This window comes from Pleurodeles waltl, chromosome 10 (assembly GCF_031143425.1).
Source record: "Pleurodeles waltl isolate 20211129_DDA chromosome 10, aPleWal1.hap1.20221129, whole genome shotgun sequence".
Lineage (NCBI taxonomy): Eukaryota > Metazoa > Chordata > Amphibia > Caudata > Salamandridae > Pleurodeles > Pleurodeles waltl.
In genome coordinates, this window is record NC_090449.1 from 504,814,944 (window position 1) to 504,833,929 (window position 18,986).

Sequence of the window (18,986 nt, forward strand, 5' to 3'; positions counted from 1 at the left end):
TAAATCTGAAGCAACCACAACTTTCTTTGGACCAGTAAACCCCCCCCCCCCCTCCCCAGTTGAGATTCACAACAGCCATGGGGTGGCAAAGAGTGTTGTTATGAGCGTCTGTCACTTGGTACTGCTGACAAAGTAGGTGTTGTTCAGGGTGTACCAGTTTCTCTATTACCATGGTAACCCTGGCACCTGTGTCCCTGTAGGCCTGAACCTCAAAAACATTTATTAGGGGAAGTTGCTTGTACTTATACATGTTAAGGGGACAAGCAACCAAGGTGGCCACATCAATGGCACCTTCAGAGACTAACACAGCCTCTGTGGTCTCCCTAACAAGACCAACCCCAACTAAATTACCAAAAGTGAGCCCAGCTACTCCCTTGGATTGGCTATTAGTAGGTTTGCTCCCACCACCACTGCTATTACTAGGGGCACTAGAGTTTTCAGTAGGGGTTGTGAGAGGTTTGGTGTTTTCTTTGGACAACTGGCATCAGTTGTCCAATGGCCTTTGACTTTACACAAATAACACCAAGGCTTTTTAACTTGATTTGAAGAGGATTTGGACCCACCACCCCCACCAGGGGGATTTTTGTTGGCCTGATGAAGACTCGATTTTACTTTTGTCCCTACCCTTGTCAGAAGACTTACCATCCTTCTTCTTGCCATCTTTGTCACCCCCTGTATGAACTTTTCTGTTTACTCTTGTTCTGACCCATTTGTCTGCCTTCTTTCCCAATTCTTGGGGAGAGGTCAGATCTGAGTCCACTAGATATTGGTGTAACAAGTCAGACACACAGTTATTCAGAATATGCTCTCTCAGAATACGATTATACAGGCTTTCATAGTCAGAAACTCTACTGCCATGTAACCACCCCTGTAAGGAAATGCCTCCTTGGCATGGTTACCCCCTGACTTTTTGCCTTTGCTGATGCTATGTTTTGAATTGAAAGTGTGCTGAGGCCTGCTAACCAGGCCCCAGCACCAGTGTTCTTTCCCTAACCTGTACTTTTGATTCCACAATTGGCACACCCTGGCATCCAGATAAGTCCCTTGTAACTGGTACCTCTGGTACCAAGGGCCCTGATGCCAGGGAAGGTCTCTAAGGGCTGCAGCATGTATTATGCCACCCTAGAGACCCCTCACTCAGCACAGACACACTGCTTACCAGCTTGTGTGTGCTAGTGAGAACAAAATGAGTAAGTCGACATGGCACTCCCCTCAGGGTGCCATGCCAGCCTCTCACTGCCTATGCAGTATAGCAGGCCTTACAGCCCTAAGGCAGGGTGCACTATACCATAGGTGAGGGCACCAGTGCATGAGCACTGTGCCCCTACAGTGTCTAAGCAAAACCTTAGACATTGTAAGTGCAGGGTAGCCATAAGAGTATATGGTCTGGGAGTCTGTCAAACACGAACTCCACAGCACCATAATGGCTACACTGAAAACTGGGAAGTTTGGTATCAAACTTCTCAGCACAATAAATGCACACTGATGCCAGTGTACATTTTATTGTAAAATACACCACAGAGGGCACCTTAGAGGTGCCCCCTGAAACCTAACCGACTATCTGTGTAGGCTGACTGGTTCCAGCAGCCTGCCACACTAGAGACATGTTGCTGGCCCCATGGGGAGAGTGCCTTTGTCACTCTGAGGCCAGTAACAAAGCCTGCACTGGGTGGAGATGCTAACACCTCCCCCAGGCAGGAGCTGTAACACCTGGCGGTGAGCCTCAAAGGCTCACCCCTTTGTCACAGCACCGCAGGACACTCCAGCTAGTGGAGTTGCCTGCCCCCTCCGGCCCGGCCCCCACTTTTGGCGGCAAGGCCGGAGAAAATAATGAGAATAACAAGGAGGAGTCACTGGCCAGTCAGGACAGCCCCTAAGGTGTCCTGAGCTGAGGTGACTCTAACTTTTAGAAATCCTCCATCTTGCAGATGGAGGATTCCCCCAATAGGATTAGGGATGTGACCCCCTCCCCTTGGGAGGAGGCACAAAGAGAGTGTACCCACCCTCAGGGCTAGTAGCCATTGGCTACTAACCCCCCAGACCTAAACACGCCCTTAAATTTAGTATTTAAGGGCTTCCCTGAACCTAAAGATTTAGATTCCTGCAACTACAAGAAGAAGGACTGCCGAGCTGACAAACCCCTGCAGAGGAAGAACAGAAGACACCAACTGCCTTAGCCCCAGACTTACCGGCCTGTCTCCTGCCTTCCAAAGAACCTGCTCCAGCGACGCTTTCCAAGGGACCAGCGACCTCTGAATCCTCTGAGGACTGCCCTGCTTCGAAAAAGACAAGAAACTCCCGAGGACAGCGGCCCTGCTCCAAAAGAACTGCAACTTTGTTAAAAGGAGCAGATTTAAAGACCCCTGCAACTCCCCGCAAGAAGCGTGAGACTTGCAACACTGCACCCGGCGACCCCGACTCGACTGGTGGAGAACAACCAACTCAGGGAGGACCCTCCGGAGACTCTACGACTGCGAGTAACCAAAGTTGTCCCCCCTGAGCCCCCACAGCGACGCCTGCAGAGGGAATCCCCAGGCTCCCCCTGACCGCGACTGTCTGAACTCCATTTCCCGACGGCTGGAAAAGACCCTGCACCCGCAGCCCCCAGCCCCTAAAGAAACGGAACTTCTGTGCAGGAGTGACCCCCAGGAGGCCCTCTCCCTTGCCCAGGTGGTGGCTACCCCGAGGAGCCCCCCCCCTTGCCTGCCTGCGACGCTGAAGAGATCCCTTGATCTCTCATTGACTTCCATTGAAAACCCGACGCGTGTTTGCACACTGCACCCGGCCGCCCCCGCGCTGCTGAGGGTGTACTTTCTGTGCTACTTTGTGTCCCCCCCAGTGCCCTACAAAACCCCCCTGGTCTGCCCTCCGAAGACGCGGGTACTTACCTGCTGGCAGACTGGAACCGGGGCACCCCCTTCTCTCCATTGAAGCCTATGTGTTTAGGGCACCTCTTTGACCTTTGCACCTGACCGGCCCTGAGCTGCTGGTGTGATAACTTTGGGGTTGCTCTGAACCCCCAACGGTGGGCTACCTTGGACCAAAAACTGAAAACTGTAAGTGACTTACTTACCTGTGAAAACTAACAATAGCTTACCTCCCCCAGGAACTGTGAAAATTGCACTGTGTCCACTTTTAAAACAGCTTATTGTGTTTTATGTGAAAAGTATACACGCTAAAGTAATGATTCAAAGTTCCTAGAGTACTTACCTGCAATACCTTTCAAATGAGCTATTACATGTAAAATTTGAACCTGTGGTTCTTAAAATAAACTAAGAAAAGATATTTTTCTATAACAAAACCTATTGGCTGGATTTGTCTCTGAGTGTGTGTACCTCATTTATTGTCTATGTGTATGTACAACAAATGCTTAACACTACTCCTTGGATAAGTCTACTGCTCGACCACACTACCACAAAATAGAGCATTAGTATTATCTCTTTTTACCACTATTTTACCTCTAAGGGGAACCCTTGGACTCTGTGCATGCTATTCCTTACTTTGAAATAGCACATACAGAGCCAACTTCCTACATTGGTGGATCAGCGGTGGGGTACAAGACTTTGCATTTGCTGGACTACTCAGCCAATACCTGATCACACGACAAATTCCAAAAATTGTCATTAGAACTTGATTTTTTGCAATTTGAAATTTTTCTAAAGTCTTTAAAGTCCTGCTAGGGCCTTGTGTTAGTCCCTGTTAGCATTTCTTTTAGAGTTTAAAAGTTTGTAAAAGTTTGAATTAGATTCTAGAACCAGTTTTAGATTCTTAAAAAGCATTCCAACTTTTAGAAGAATAATGTCTAGTACAGATATGAATGTGGTGGAACTCGACACCACACCTTACCTCCATCTCCAGATGAAAGAGCTAAGGTCACTCTGTAAAATAAGAAAAATAACAATGGGCTCCAGACCTACCAAACTACAGCTCCAGGAGCTGTTGGCAGAGTATGATAGAGCCAACCCCTCTGTGGATAACACAGATGAAGATGATAGTGAATTGGAGGAAGATTCCCCCCTACCAGTCCTATCTAGGGAGGACAGGGCTTCTCAAGACCCGACTCCAAAAATACTAGTCAGAGATGCTGGCTCCCTCACAGGAGGGACCAGCACCTCTGAAATCACTGAGGATAACTCCAGTGAAGAGGACATCCAGTTAGCCAGGATGGCCAAAAGATTGGCTTTGGAAAGACAGATCCTAGCCATAGAAAGGGAAAGACAAGAGATGGGCCTAGGACCCATCAATGGTGGCAGCAACATAAATAGGGTCAGAGATTCTCCTGACATGTTGAAAATCCCCAAAGGGATTGTAACTAAATATGAAGATGGTGATGACATCACCAAATGGTTCACAGCTTTTGAGAGGGCTTGTGAAACCAGAAAAGTGAACAAATCTCACTGGGGTGCTCTCCTTTGGGAAATGTTCACAGGAAAGTGTAGGGATAGACTCCTCACACTCTCTAAAAAAGATGCAGAATCTTATGACCTCATGAAGGGTACCCTGATTGAGGGCTTTGGATTCTCCACTGAGGAGTATAGGATTAGATTCAGGGGGGCTCAAAAATCCTCGAGCCAGACCTGGGTTGACTTTGTAGACTACTCAGTAAAAACACTAGATGGTTGGATTCAAGGCAATGGTGTAAATGATTATGATGGACTGTACAATTTATTTGTGAAAGAACACCTATTAAGTAATTGTTTCAATGATAAACTGCATCAGCATCTGGTGGACCTAGGACCAATTTCTCCCCAAGAATTGGGAAAGAAGGCGGACCATTGGGTCAAGACTAGGGTGTCCAAAACTTCCACAGGGGGTGACCAAAAGAAAGGGGTCACAAAACCTCCCCAGGGGAAAGGTGGTGAGACATCCAAAAACAAAAATAGTAAAGAGTCTTCTACAGGCCCCCAAAAACCTGCACAGGAGGGTGGGCCCAGAGCCTCTTCACAAAACAATTCTGGGTACAAGGGTAAAAACTTTGATCCCAAAAAGGCCTGGTGTCGTAGCTGTAGTCAGTCTGGACACCAAACTGGAGACAAGGCCTGTCCCAAGAAAGATACCACTTCTAACTCCCATCCAGCTAAAACTGGAATGGCCAGTCTCCAAGTGGGATCAACAGTGTGCCCAGAGCAAATCAGGTGTCACACTGAAGCTACATTAGTCTCCGAGGGTGGGGTGGATTTAGCCACACTGGCTGCCTGGCCCCCTAACATGCAAAAATACAGGCAGCAGCTCTTAATTAATGGGACAAGTGTAGAGGGCCTGAGGGATACAGGTGCCAGTGTCACCATGGTGACAGAGAAACTGGTTTCCCCTGGCCAATACCTGGCTGGACAAACTTATCCAGTCACCAACGCTGACAATCAGACTAAAGTACATCCCATGGCTATGGTAACTTTAGAGTGGGGAGGGGTCAATGGCCTGAAACAGGTGGTGGTCTCCTTAAATATCCCAGTAGACTGTTTGCTTGGAAATGACCTGGAGTCCTCAGCATGGGCTGAGGTAGAACTGAAAACCCATGCAGCCATGCTGGGTATCCCTGAACTGGTGTGTGTCAAGACAAGGGCACAATGCAAGGCTCAGGGTGAAAAAGTAGAGCTGGAGTCTGGAAAAATGGCCCAGCCTACCAAGAGAAAAGGAAAGTCAGCTGGGAAACCAGCTGCAACACAACACCAAAAAGAGAACCTCTCTTCTCAGGAAGAAGTTCTGCCCTCTGAGGGAACTGAGCCTATGGAGCTGGAACCTTATCAGGTTGAGCTCTTGGGCCCAGGGGGACCCTCAAGGGAAGAGTTGTGTAAGGGACAAGAAACCTGTCCCTCTCTTGAAGGCCTTAGGCAGCAAGCTGCTGAAGAGTCCAAAGGCAAGAAAAATGGAACACATAGGGTCTATTGGGAAGATGGACTCCTGTACACTGAGGCAAGAGATCCCAAACCTGGTGCCACTAGGAGAGTGGTAGTGCCTCAGAGTTTCAGAGAGTTTATTCTGACCTTAGCCCATGATATTCCCCTTGCTGGGCATTTGGGACAAACCAAGACGTGGGAGAGGTTAGTCAACCACTTCTACTGGCCCAATATGTCCCAGAAGGTTAAGGAGTTTTGCCTCTCCTGCCCCACCTGTCAAGCCAGTGGTAAGACAGGTGGGCATCCAAAGGCCCCCCTCATTCCACTTCCAGTGGTGGGGGTCCCCTTTGAAAGAGTGGGTGTGGACATAGTTGGTCCACTAGAACCTCCCACAGCCTCAGGAAATATGTATATCCTAGTAGTAGTGGATCATGCTACTAGGTATCCTGAAGCTATTCCCCTTAGGTCGACTACTGCCCCTGCAGTAGCCAAGGCCCTCATTGGTATCTTTACCAGAGTGGGCTTCCCTATGGAGGTGGTGTCTGACAGAGGTACCAACTTCATGTCAGCATACCTAAAACACATGTGGAATGAGTGTGGAGTGACTTACAAATTCACTACACCATATCATCCACAAACTAATGGCCTTGTTGAGAGATTCAACAAGACATTAAAGGGCATGATCATGGGGCTCCCAGAAAAACTCAAAAGGAGATTGGATGTCCTCTTGCCATGTCTGCTTTTCGCTTACAGAGAGGTGCCTCAGAAGGGAGTAGGATTCTCACCCTTTGAACTTCTGTTTGGCCACCCTGTAAGGGGACCACTTGCTCTTGTTAAAGAAGGCTGGGAGAGACCTCTTCATGAGCCTAAACAAGACATAGTGGACTATGTACTTGGCCTTCGCTCAAGGATGGCAGAGTACATGGAAAAGGCAAGTAAAAACCTTGAGGCCAGCCAACAACTCCAGAAGTTGTGGTATGACCAAAAGGCTGCACTGGTTGAATTTCAACCAGGGCAGAAAGTCTGGGTTCTGGAGCCTGTGGCTCCCAGGGCACTCCAGGACAAATGGAGTGGCCCTTACCCAGTACTAGAAAGGAAGAGTCAGGTCACCTACCTGGTAGACCTGGGCACAAGCAGGAGCCCCAAGAGGGTGATCCATGTAAACCGCCTTAAGCTCTTCCATGACAGGGCTGATGTAAATCTGTTGATGGTAACAGATGAGGACCAGGAAGCTGAGAGTGAGCCTCTCCCTGATCTCCTCTCATCAGACCCTAAAGATGGCTCAGTAGATGGAGTGATCTACTCAGACACCCTCTCTAGCCAACAGCAAGCTGACTGTAGGAAGGTCCTACAACAGTTTGCTGAACTCTTTTCCCTAACCCCTGGTCAGACACACCTGTGTACCCATGATGTGGACACAGGAGACAGCATGCCTGTCAAAAACAAAATATTTAGACAGTCTGATCAAGTTAAGGAAAGCATCAAGGTGGAAGTCCACAAGATGCTGGAATTGGGAGTAATAGAGCACTCTGACAGCCCCTGGGCTAGCCCAGTGGTCTTAGTCCCCAAACCTCACACCAAAGATGGAAAGAGAGAAAATAGGTTTTGTGTGGACTACAGAGGTCTTAATTCTGTCACCAAGACAGATGCCCATCCCATTCCTAGAGCTGATGAGCTCATAGACAAATTAGGGGCTGCCAAATTCTTAAGTACCTTTGACTTAACAGCAGGGTACTGGCAAATCAAAATGGCCCCAGGAGCAAAAGAAAAGACAGCATTCTCCACACCTGATGGGCATTATCAGTTCACTGTTATGCCCTTTGGTTTAAAGAATGCCCCTGCCACCTTCCAAAGGTTGGTGAATCAAGTCCTTGCTGGGTTGGAATCCTTTAGTGCAGCTTATCTTGATGATATTGCTGTTGAAGACTGGCAGGATCACCTGGTCCACCTGAAGAAGGTTTTGAAGGCTCTGCAATCTGCAGGCCTCTCTATCAAGGCATCCAAATGCCAGATAGGGCAGGGAACTGTGGTTTACTTGGGACACCTTGTAGGTGGAGGCCAAGTTCAGCCACTCCAACCCAAGATCCAGACTATTCTGGACTGGGTAGCTCCAAAAACCCAGACTCAAGTCAGGGCATTCCTTGGCTTGACTGGGTACTATAGGAGGTTTGTGAAGGGATATGGATCCATTGTGACAGCCCTCACAGAACTCACCTCCAAGAAAATGCCCAGGAAGGTAAACTGGACTGTAGAATGCCAACAGGCCTTTGACACCCTGAAGCAAGCTATGTGCACAGCACCAGTTCTAAAAGCTCCAGATTACTCCAAGCAATTCATTGTGCAAACAGATGCCTCTGAACATGAGATAGGGGCAGTTTTGTCCCAAACAAATGATGATGGCCTTGACCAGCCTGTTGCTTTCATTAGCAGGAGGTTACTCCCCAGGGAGCAGCGTTGGAGTGCCATTGAGAGGGAGGCCTTTGCTGTGGTTTGGTCCCTGAAGAAGTCGAGACCATACCTCTTTGGTACTCACTTCCTAGTTCAGACTGACCACAGACCTCTCAGATGGCTGATGCAAATGAAAGGTGAAAATCCAAAACTGTTGAGGTGGTCCATCTCCCTACAGGGAATGGACTTTATAGTGGAACACAGACCTGGGACTGCCCATGCCAATGCAGATGGCCTTTCCAGGTTCTTCCACCTAGAAAATGAAGACTCTCTTGGGAAAGGTTAGTCTCATCCTCTTTCGTTTGGGGGGGGGGGGTTGTGTAAGGAAATGCCTCCTTGGCATGGTTACCCCCTGACTTTTTGCCTTTGCTGATGCTATGTTTTGAATTGAAAGTGTGCTGAGGCCTGCTAACCAGGCCCCAGCACCAGTGTTCTTTCCCTAACCTGTACTTTTGATTCCACAATTGGCACACCCTGGCATCCAGATAAGTCCCTTGTAACTGGTACCTCTGGTACCAAGGGCCCTGATGCCAGGGAAGGTCTCTAAGGGCTGCAGCATGTATTATGCCACCCTAGAGACCCCTCACTCAGCACAGACACACTGCTTACCAGCTTGTGTGTGCTAGTGAGAACAAAATGAGTAAGTCGACATGGCACTCCCCTCAGGGTGCCATGCCAGCCTCTCACTGCCTATGCAGTATAGCAGGCCTTACAGCCCTAAGGCAGGGTGCACTATACCATAGGTGAGGGCACCAGTGCATGAGCACTGTGCCCCTACAGTGTCTAAGCAAAACCTTAGACATTGTAAGTGCAGGGTAGCCATAAGAGTATATGGTCTGGGAGTCTGTCAAACACGAACTCCACAGCACCATAATGGCTACACTGAAAACTGGGAAGTTTGGTATCAATCTTCTCAGCACAATAAATGCACACTGATGCCGTGTACATTTTATTGTAAAATACACCACAGAGGGCACCTTAGAGGTGCCCCCTGAAACCTAACCGACTATCTGTGTAGGCTGACTGGTTCCAGCAGCCTGCCACACTAGAGACATGTTGCTGGCCCCATGGGGAGAGTGCCTTTGTCACTCTGAGGCCAGTAACAAAGCCTGCACTGGGTGGAGATGCTAACACCTCCCCCAGGCAGGAGCTGTAACACCTGGCGGTGAGCCTCAAAGGCTCACCCCTTTGTCACAGCACCGCAGGACACTCCAGCTAGTGGAGTTGCCCGCCCCCTCCGGCCCGGCCCCCACTTTTGGCGGCAAGGCCAGAGAAAATAATGAGAATAACAAGGAGGAGTCACTGGCCAGTCAGGACAGCCCCTAAGGTGACCTGAGCTGAGGTGACTCTAACTTTTAGAAATCCTCCATCTTGCAGATGGAGGATTCCCCCAATAGGATTCGGGATGTGACCCCCTCCCCTTGGGAGGAGGCACAAAGAGTGTACCCACCCTCAGGGCTAGTAGCCATTGGCTACTAACCCCCCAGACCTAAACACGCCCTTAAATTTAGTATTTAAGGGCTTCCCTGAACCTAAAGATTTAGATTCCTGCAACTACAAGAAGAAGGACTGCCGAGCTGACAAACCCCTGCAGAGGAAGAACAGAAGACACCAACTGCCTTGGCCCCAGACTTACCGGCCTGTCTCCTGCCTTCCAAAGAACCTGCTCCAGCGACGCTTTCCAAGGGACCAGCGACCTCCGAATCCTCTGAGGACTGCCCTGCTTCGAAAAAGACAAGAAACTCCCGAGGACAGCGGCCCTGCTCCAAAAGAACTGCAACTTTGTTACAAGGAGCAGATTTAAAGACCCCTGCAACTCCCCGCAAGAAGCGTGAGACTTGCAACACTGCACCCGGCGACCCCGACTCGACTGGTGGAGAACAACCAACTCAGGGAGAACCCTCCGGCGACTCTACGACTGTGAGTAACCAAAGTTGTCCCCCCTGAGCCCCCACAGCGACGCCTGCAGAGGGAATCCCCAGGCTCCCCCTGACCGCAACTGTCTGAACTCCATTTCCCGACGGCTGGAAAAGACCCTGCACCCGCAGCCCCCAGCCCCTAAAGAAACTGAACTTCTGTGCAGGAGTGATCCCCAGGAGGCCCTCTCCCTTGCCCAGGTGGTGGCTACCCCGAGGAGCCCCCCCCTTGCCTGCCTGCGACGCTGAAGAGATCCCTTGATCTCTCATTGACTTCCATTGAAAACCCGACGCGTGTTTGCACACTGCACCCGGCCGCCCCCGCGCTGCTGAGGGTGTACTTTCTGTGCTACTTTGTGTCCCCCCCGGTGCCCTACAAAACCCCCCTGGTCTGCCCTCCGAAGACGCAGGTACTTACCTGCTGGCAGACTGGAACCGGGGCACCCCCTTCTCTCCATTGAAGCCTATGTGTTTAGGGCACCTCTTTGACCTTTGCACCTGACCGGCCCTGAGCTGCTGGTGTGATAACTTTGGGGTTGCTCTGAACCCCCAACAGTGGGCTACCTTGGACCAAAAACTGAAAACTGTAAGTGACTTACTTACCTGTGAAAACTAACAATAACTTACCTCCCCCAGGAACTGTGAAAATTGCACGGTGTCCACTTTTAAAACAGCTTATTGTGTTTTATGTGATAAGTATACATGCTAAAGTAATGATTCAAAGTTCCTAGAGTACTTACCTGCAATACCTTTCAAATGAGCTATTACATGTAAAATTTGAACCTGTGGTTCTTAAAATAAACTAAGAAAAGATATTTTTCTATAACAAAACCTATTGGCTGGATTTGTCTCTGAGTGTGTGTACCTCATTTATTGTCTATGTGTATGTACAACAAATGCTTAACACTACTCCTTGGATAAGCCTACTGCTCGACCACACTACCACAAAATAGAGCATTAGTATTATCTCTTTTTACCACTATTTTACCTCTAAGGGGAACCCTTGGACTCTGTGCATGCTATTCCCTACTTTGAAATAGCACATACAGAGCCAACTTCCTACAACCCCTCCAAGGCCTTCACTGAACAGTCTACAAAGTCTCTCCACTCTTGTGAGGACTCTTTCCTGGTGTCTCTGAACTTAATCCTGTATTGTTCAGTGGTTAAGCCAAATCCATCCAAGAGTGCATCCTTCAAAACTGCAAAATTGTTAGTATCACTTTCTCTAACAGTAAGGAGCCTATCCCTACCCTTTCCATTGAAGGATAGCCACAATATAGCAGCCCACTGCCTTTGAGGGACCCCCTGTACCATACAGGCCCTCTCAAGTGCAGCAAACCACTTGTTGATGTCATCCCCTTCCTTGTAAGGGGGAACTATCTTGTGCAGATTCCTGGAATCATGCTCTCTAACAGGATTACTATCAGGAATACTGCTGTTGCTGCCACCATGGGGTCCAAACCCCAATCTCTGTCTCTCCTTCTCCAGGTCTAGGGATTCCCTGTCTAAAGTCAGCTGTTTCTGTTTAAGCTTCAGTCTGGTCTCTTCCACTCTCAGCTTTTTGAGTTCCCTTTCTAACATGTTGTCTTCAGGGTGGGTGGGTTGGGAATGCTTGGACACAGAGGATAAATTGGAAGCAACAGAAGGAGATCTGTCCCTAACAGCTTGGACTCTAACAATAAAAATATCCCTACTATGATGGGAGCTCCTATTACTACCAGCATTGCTAGGTGGTCTGCTAAGGGGCAGTTTTGGAACAGAACCCTCCCCACCTCCCTCAAGGAGTTCCCCTGAGTCAGAATGGGAGCTATCTATTAACTTCTCATTTGAAATGCCTGCTAGGGACTCATCATTCACAATGAGCATGTTATACAGAAACTCTCTTGTAGGGTTCTTTCCTATCACTAAACCTCTGTCTAAGCAGAGACTCCTTAGGCTCTTGAAATTTAAATTGTCATAGGTAGTATTGACCATTTTAAGAGTAGAGTCTACCACAGACATGATAGCAAAAGGTTTAGAGACAATGAGAAGGAAGAAAAAGTTTCAGAACTTTTTAAAGAACAGAGAAAAATACTTGTTCTAACTTTTAGAAGTTTTAGAGTACTTTTCAGAACGTAGTAAAAAGTTTAAGAGGAGAAAAGCAAAACTTTTTGGTTAGGTGTACATACACTGAACTTGTTTTGTATATTATTCTCTTATGAAAAGTACACAATGACAAAGTGGTAAGTAGTTACAAGTACTTATCCCACCGCTGCACAACCAATTTAGGAGGCTGGCCTGGCTTGTAGTGGGTACCAGAGGAACTTACACCTTGTGCCAGGTCCAGCTATCCCTTATTAGTGTGGAAGAGGTGTTTCTAGCAGCTTAGACTGATAGAAGGTAGCTATGGCAAAGCAGCTTAGGCTGAACTAGGAGACATGTAAAGCTCCTACTATACCACTGGTGTCATATGCACAATATCATAAGAAAGCACAATACACAGACATACTAAACATAAAAGTACTTTATTTTTATGACAATACGCCAAAAGTATCTCAGTGAGTACCCTCAGTATGAGGATAAGTTATATACACAAGATATAGGTACACAAACCAAAATTATGCAGGTAATAGCAAGAAAAGTAATGCAAGCAATGTAAAGTTACAATAGATTGCAATAGGAGCACATAGATATAGGGGCAACACAAACCATATACTCCAAAAGTGGAATGCGAACCACGAATGGACCCCAAACCTATGTGAGCTTGTAGAGGGTCGTGGGGACTGTAAGAAAACAGTGAGGGTTAGAAAAATAGCCCACCCCAAGACCCTGAAAGGTAGGTGTAAAGTGCACCTACTACCCCCAGAGAGCACAGAAGTCGTGATAGGGGGATTCTGCAGAAAGAACAAACACCAGCAATGCAACAAGAGTGGATTTCCGGACCTGAGTACCTGTAAGACAAGGGGACCAAGTCCAATAGTCGCAACAGTGTCGAGAGTGGGCAGGAGCCCAGGAAATGGCAGCTGAGGGTGCAAGGAAGCTGCCACCGGTTGGAAGAAGCTTGGAGTTCTGTAAGAAAGAAGAGGACTAGGAACTTCCCCTTTTGGAGGATGGATGTCCCACGTTGCGATGAAGCTTGCAGAGGTGTTCACACGCAGAAAGACCACAAACAAGCCTTGCTAGCTGAAAGGGTCATAGTAGAGGTTTCTGGGTGCTGCTGTGGCCCAGGAGGGACCAGGATGTCGCCACTGGGAGGAGGAGACAGAGGGGGCACTCAGCAAGTTAGGGAGCCCTCACAGAAGCTGGCAGCACCCGCAGAAGTACCTGAACAGGCACTTGGAAGAAGAGTGAACCAGAGTCCACGCGAAGTCACAAAAGGGAGTCCGAGGACGCCGGAGGACAACTCAGAAGGTTGTGCACTGCAGGTTAGAGTGTCGGGGACCCAGGCTTGGCTGTGCACGAAGGAAATCCTGGAAGAGTGCACAGGAGCCGGAGCAGATTCAAATCACGCGGTACCCAGCAATGCAGTCTAGCGTGGGGAGGCAAGGACTTACCTCCACCAAACTTGGACTGAAGAGTCACTGGACTGTGGGAGTGACTTGGACAGAGTTGCTGAGTTCCAGGGACCACGCTTGTCGTGCTGAGAGGGGACCCAGAGGACCAGTGATGCAGTCTCTTGGTGCCTGTGGTTGCAGGGGGAAGATTCCGTCGACCCACTGGAGATTTCTTCAGAGTTCTTGGTGCAGAGAGGAGGCAGGCTACCCCCAGAGCATGCACCACCTGGAAACAGTCCAGAAAGCCGGCAGGATGAAGCGATACAAGGTTGCCAGTAGTCGTCTTGCTACTTTGTTGCGGTTTTGCAGGCGTCCTGAGCAGTCAACAGTCGATCCTTTGGCAGAAGGTGAAGATGGAGATGCAGAGGAACTCTGATGAGCTCTTGCATTCGTTATCTGGTGAGATTCCCAAAGCAGAGACCCTAAATAGCCAGAAAAGGGGGTTTGGCTATCTAGGAAGGAGGATTGGCTACCAAGAGAGGTAAGAGCCTATCAGAAGGTGCCTCTGACGTCACCTGCTGCCACTGGCCACTGTGCCACAGACACCTCGGTTTCCAAGATGGCAGAGGTCTGGGACACACTGGAGGAGCTCTGGGCTCCTCCCCAGGGTGGTGCAGGTCAGGGGAGTGGTCACTCCCCTTACCTTTGTCCAGTTTCACGCCAGAGCAGGGCTGGGGGATCCCTGAACCGGTGTAGATTGGCTTATGCAGAGATGGGCACCATCTGTGCCCATCAAAGCTTTTCCAGAGGCTTGGGAAACTACTCCTCCCCAGCCTTCACACCTATTTCCAGAGGGAGAGGGTGTTACACCCTCTCTCGGAGGAAATCCATTGTTCTGCCCTCCTGGGCCAGGGCTGCCTGGACCCCAGGAGGGCAGAAACCTGTCTGAGGGGTTGGCAGCAGCAGCAGCTGCAGTAGAGACCCTGGAAAGACAGTTTGGCAGTACCCAGGTTCTGTGCTAGAGACCCAGGGGATCATGGAATTGTCCCCCCAATGCCAGAATGGCATTGGGGGGACAATTCCATGATCTTAGACATGTTACATGGCCATGTTCAGTGAAGCAGAATGGATGGAGTGCTGCAGAGTACAGTGGCGTAGAGTGGAGTGATGGTGAGTATAGTGGGGTAGAGTGCAGTGGCATAGCGTGCACTGGCATAAAATGCAGTAGTATGATATAGAGTGGCAAAGACTAAGATGGCATAGTGTGCTGTGTTGAGGAGTAGAGTGTCGTAGAGTTAGAGTACAGTAGTGCAGAGTAGAGTTCAGTGGCATAAAGTGTAGTGGCATAGAGTGGACTGGTGTAGAGTGTATTGGCATAGAGTGTTGCAAAGTATAATGGCTTTGAAGTCAGAACGAAAAGTAAACACCGAGCTCCCTGAAAAGACAAAGCCTAACATTTGACCTCAGTCTTTCAATGCACAGCAAATGTGACAAAATACAAACAAGATTTACAAGCCTGTTTCAGAAAGGGCACTCCTGGAGGAATACAAGGAGATTTGCTGTGAACAGGCTTTGCTTCTTGGGAGGGATGAATTCACCCTGGACAGCTTAAATAAAACAAACAAGGCCAGCAAATAGAAAGTCAGAAAATGTGAGTAACAAAGCCAACGGTAAGCAACGGGTGAAATACTTTCACAGGGAAGCTTTCAGAACGTCCCCTACAAGTCTTTAGCAAACCAGACAGCTGTTTGGTACGCTTCAACTTAAGTTATCACTTTCAACAAACACCTCTCAATGTGGTGATATATTCAGTGAAACTCTTCCGCGTGTTAAATACACTTTTTTTTTTTTTTTTTAATTACGAAGACACTTGACGATACTTTTCCACTTGGTTTGTTACATGATTAGAGCTAAATCAGGTCCATAGCTCGGCTCTCCCTGTTATTTGTTGGCTTGCCCATCTCTAACTGAAACCTAGGCGAGATTCACACCGACGATTAATTCGTAAATAAACGGAACAATTCCACCTGTACCACCGTCCCTCCCCCGTTAAATTGCCCTAACATAAAGTCAGATCTCCGCACAAGGGCTACGTGTTACCACCATTAGACACAGTTATTTTGCGATTCAGGTTTTACGAGACCGCAGCGATGACACGGACGTGGATATTAAGAGGTAATTTCAGCAGTAACTATAGAACAATGTAACTCGTGAACTCGCACTTGTTGCTCACCTCCCCACCCTGGGTCTCTGTGAAGTGACCGCCTCGGAGCCCACCTCTGCAAGGCTGCCTCCTCTCCTGGGGCTGGAACGGCGATCCAACGCTAACTCTGCTTGAAGGAGCCCGAGGTTATCGGGATTCAAGAGGCGAAACTGTGTGGCGCTCCGGGCCACGCTCTTCCGCTCTCTCCTGATCAACTGAAGCGAAAGCGAAACCTCGCGAAGCCACCACACAGCCAGGGCCCGCCAGTATTTACCATAGTTACTTGTTTTGCTTTAAGTACGGAACGTAGCAACAACACCACGCAAGTGACAGGAAGCTTTGAACTTCTCTGTGTTTTATGGGATCCTCCTAATGGGACAGGGTGCTACGAGACAGCATTACGCCTCCCTAGTGTAATGCCCCGATGGTGAAAAACGGTGCCCCCTGCAGGTGGTAAAATGTGAAAGGAGATAACCTAGAATACCGGTTTTCTTGCTTGTTCAAAGTGTGTGATCGTGGTCAAATATTGTATTTCCCGTAGCCTTCTTTTTCTTTATTGTCACATATGAAAGCACTTTTAAATGAATTCAGGATGTGCGTTGTACAAGCAGGTCTTCTGCTTGATTTAATAGACTATACAGCATAGTGTTGCTCAATCCATACTAAGAACCTAGGTCACATTTAGGGTTTACATCTAATGTCTTGCCTCTTGATTGGCACTGTCAGGTGGGGTGAGCCATTAATGTTTCTAAGTTCATGTATTAAAACTATCACTATTAATAAATGTTTGTCTGTGCAGTGATACAATTGGATGTACTAAGGTGTAACACTTCCGAATGTTAAAGAAACACAATTTTTTTAATTTTGAAGAGACCTCATCAAATTTTTTACATTATGTTTATTGCACGATATACATGCCAAACGTTTTCTTGGCTTCGCTCATTCACAGACTCTTAGAACCAAGCCAGACCTATAGCCTGATTTGCCCTATTTGTCTGCGCATCCTGCTCTACTGGCAACTCGGGCTCAGTACATGGGAACACTAGTCACTTGCTAAAATTATTTTTAAAAGGCGACGTTAGAAACATGGAGCCCTGCCTACTTGCACTGTTTGACAACTCTATCATCAAGACTTCTAGTAGCAGAGATGAAGAAAAGTGTGTGCAGTAAAAATACATTTAACTGATCCCAGAGCATGGAGTGCAAGCCATTGTTGTATGTGATCATCATTTTGAGTTCTGAGAATGAACTACAAGGCCCAGGTGGGCAGGTAGTGGCATAGTTTCAGGTGGGGATCTTGGGGTGTGACATACCCCAATAGCATTCCTGGCATGCTAGTTGGGACTGGGGGCCCTAATTCAAGACTGCTATGTATATGTTGTTTTTTGTCATTCCCATTTCACTAAGATGTTTTAACTTATTCATTGTGTAGAGCACAAACTTCAATACGTATAGTGACTGGTTAACCAAAAAAACAGTAATTCTGCACCCACAGAAGCACTCCTTGAATGGGGGAAAATGTACTGTTTTTTTAAATTCACAAACATTGTCCGTAGTAGGCTTGGAGTAGGCTCCCCCAGGCAGGAGCTGTAACACCTGGCGGTGAGCCTCAAAGGCTCACCCCTTTGTCACAGCACCGCAGGACACTCCAGCTAGTGGAGTTGCCCGCCCCCTCCGGCCCGGCCCCCACTTTTGGCGGCAAGGCCAGAGAAAATAATGAGAATAACAAGGAGGAGTCACTGGCCAGTCAGGACAGCCCCTAAGGTGACCTGAGCTGAGGTGACTCTAACTTTTAGAAATCCTCCATCTTGCAGATGGAGGATTCCCCCAATAGGATTCGGGATGTGACCCCCTCCCCTTGGGAGGAGGCACAAAGAGTGTACCCACCCTCAGGGCTAGTAGCCATTGGCTACTAACCCCCCAGACCTAAACACGCCCTTAAATTTAGTATTTAAGGGCTTCCCTGAACCTAAAGATTTAGATTCCTGCAACTACAAGAAGAAGGACTGCCGAGCTGACAAACCCCTGCAGAGGAAGAACAGAAGACACCAACTGCCTTGGCCCCAGACTTACCGGCCTGTCTCCTGCCTTCCAAAGAACCTGCTCCAGCGACGCTTTCCAAGGGACCAGCGACCTCTGAATCCTCTGAGGACTGCCCTGCTTCGAAAAAGACAAGAAACTCCCGAGGACAGCGGCCCTGCTCCAAAAGAACTGCAACTTTGTTACAAGGAGCAGATTTAAAGACCCCTGCAACTCCCCACAAGAAGCGTGAGACTTGCAACACTGCACCCGGCGACCCCGACTCGACTGGTGGAGAACAACCAACTCAGGGAGAACCCTCCGGCGACTCTACGACTGTGAGTAACCAAAGTTGTCCCCCCTGAGCCCCCACAGCGACGCCTGCAGAGGGAATCCCCAGGCTCCCCCTGACCGCAACTGTCTGAACTCCATTTCCCGACGGCTGGAAAAGACCCTGCACCCGCAGCCCCCAGCCCCTAAAGAAACTGAACTTCTGTGCAGGAGTGACCCCCAGGAGGCCCTCTCCCTTGTCCAGGTGGTGGCTACCCCGAGGAGCCCCCCCCTTGCCTGCCTGCGACGCTGAAGAGATCCCTTGATCTCTCATTGACTTCCATTGAAAACCCGACGCGTGTTTGCACACTGCACCCGGCCGCCCCCGCGCTGCTGAGGGTGTACTTTCTGTGCTACTTTGTGTCCCCCCCGGTGCCCTACAAAACCCCCCTGGTCTGCCCTCCGAAGACGCAGGTACTTACCTGCTGGCAGACTGGAACCGGGGCACCCCCTTCTCTCCATTGAAGCCTATGTGTTTAGGGCACCTCTTTGACCTTTGCACCTGACCGGCCCTGAGCTGCTGGTGTGATAACTTTGGGGTTGCTCTGAACCCCCAACAGTGGGCTACCTTGGACCAAAAACTGAAAACTGTAAGTGACTTACTTACCTGTGAAAACTAACAATAACTTACCTCCCCCAGGAACTGTGAAAATTGCACTGTGTCCACTTTTAAAACAGCTTATTGTGTTTTATGTGATAAGTATACATGCTAAAGTAATGATTCAAAGTTCCTAGAGTACTTACCTGCAATACCTTTCAA

At 48.7% G+C, this 18,986-nt stretch overlaps 1 protein-coding gene across 1 annotated transcript in view; it reads right to left on the reverse strand.

Annotated features, from left to right (window-relative positions):
- Window positions 1–16,163, reverse strand: part of LOC138261667 (uncharacterized) — a 247,701-nt gene extending 231,538 nt beyond the window's left edge. Inside the window, exon 1 of the mRNA XM_069210896.1 lies at window positions 15,908–16,163. The gene's annotated coding sequence lies outside the window, so the exon portion shown is untranslated. The remainder of the gene's footprint in view (window positions 1–15,907) is intronic.
- Between the last annotated feature and the right edge of the window lie 2,823 nt (window positions 16,164–18,986).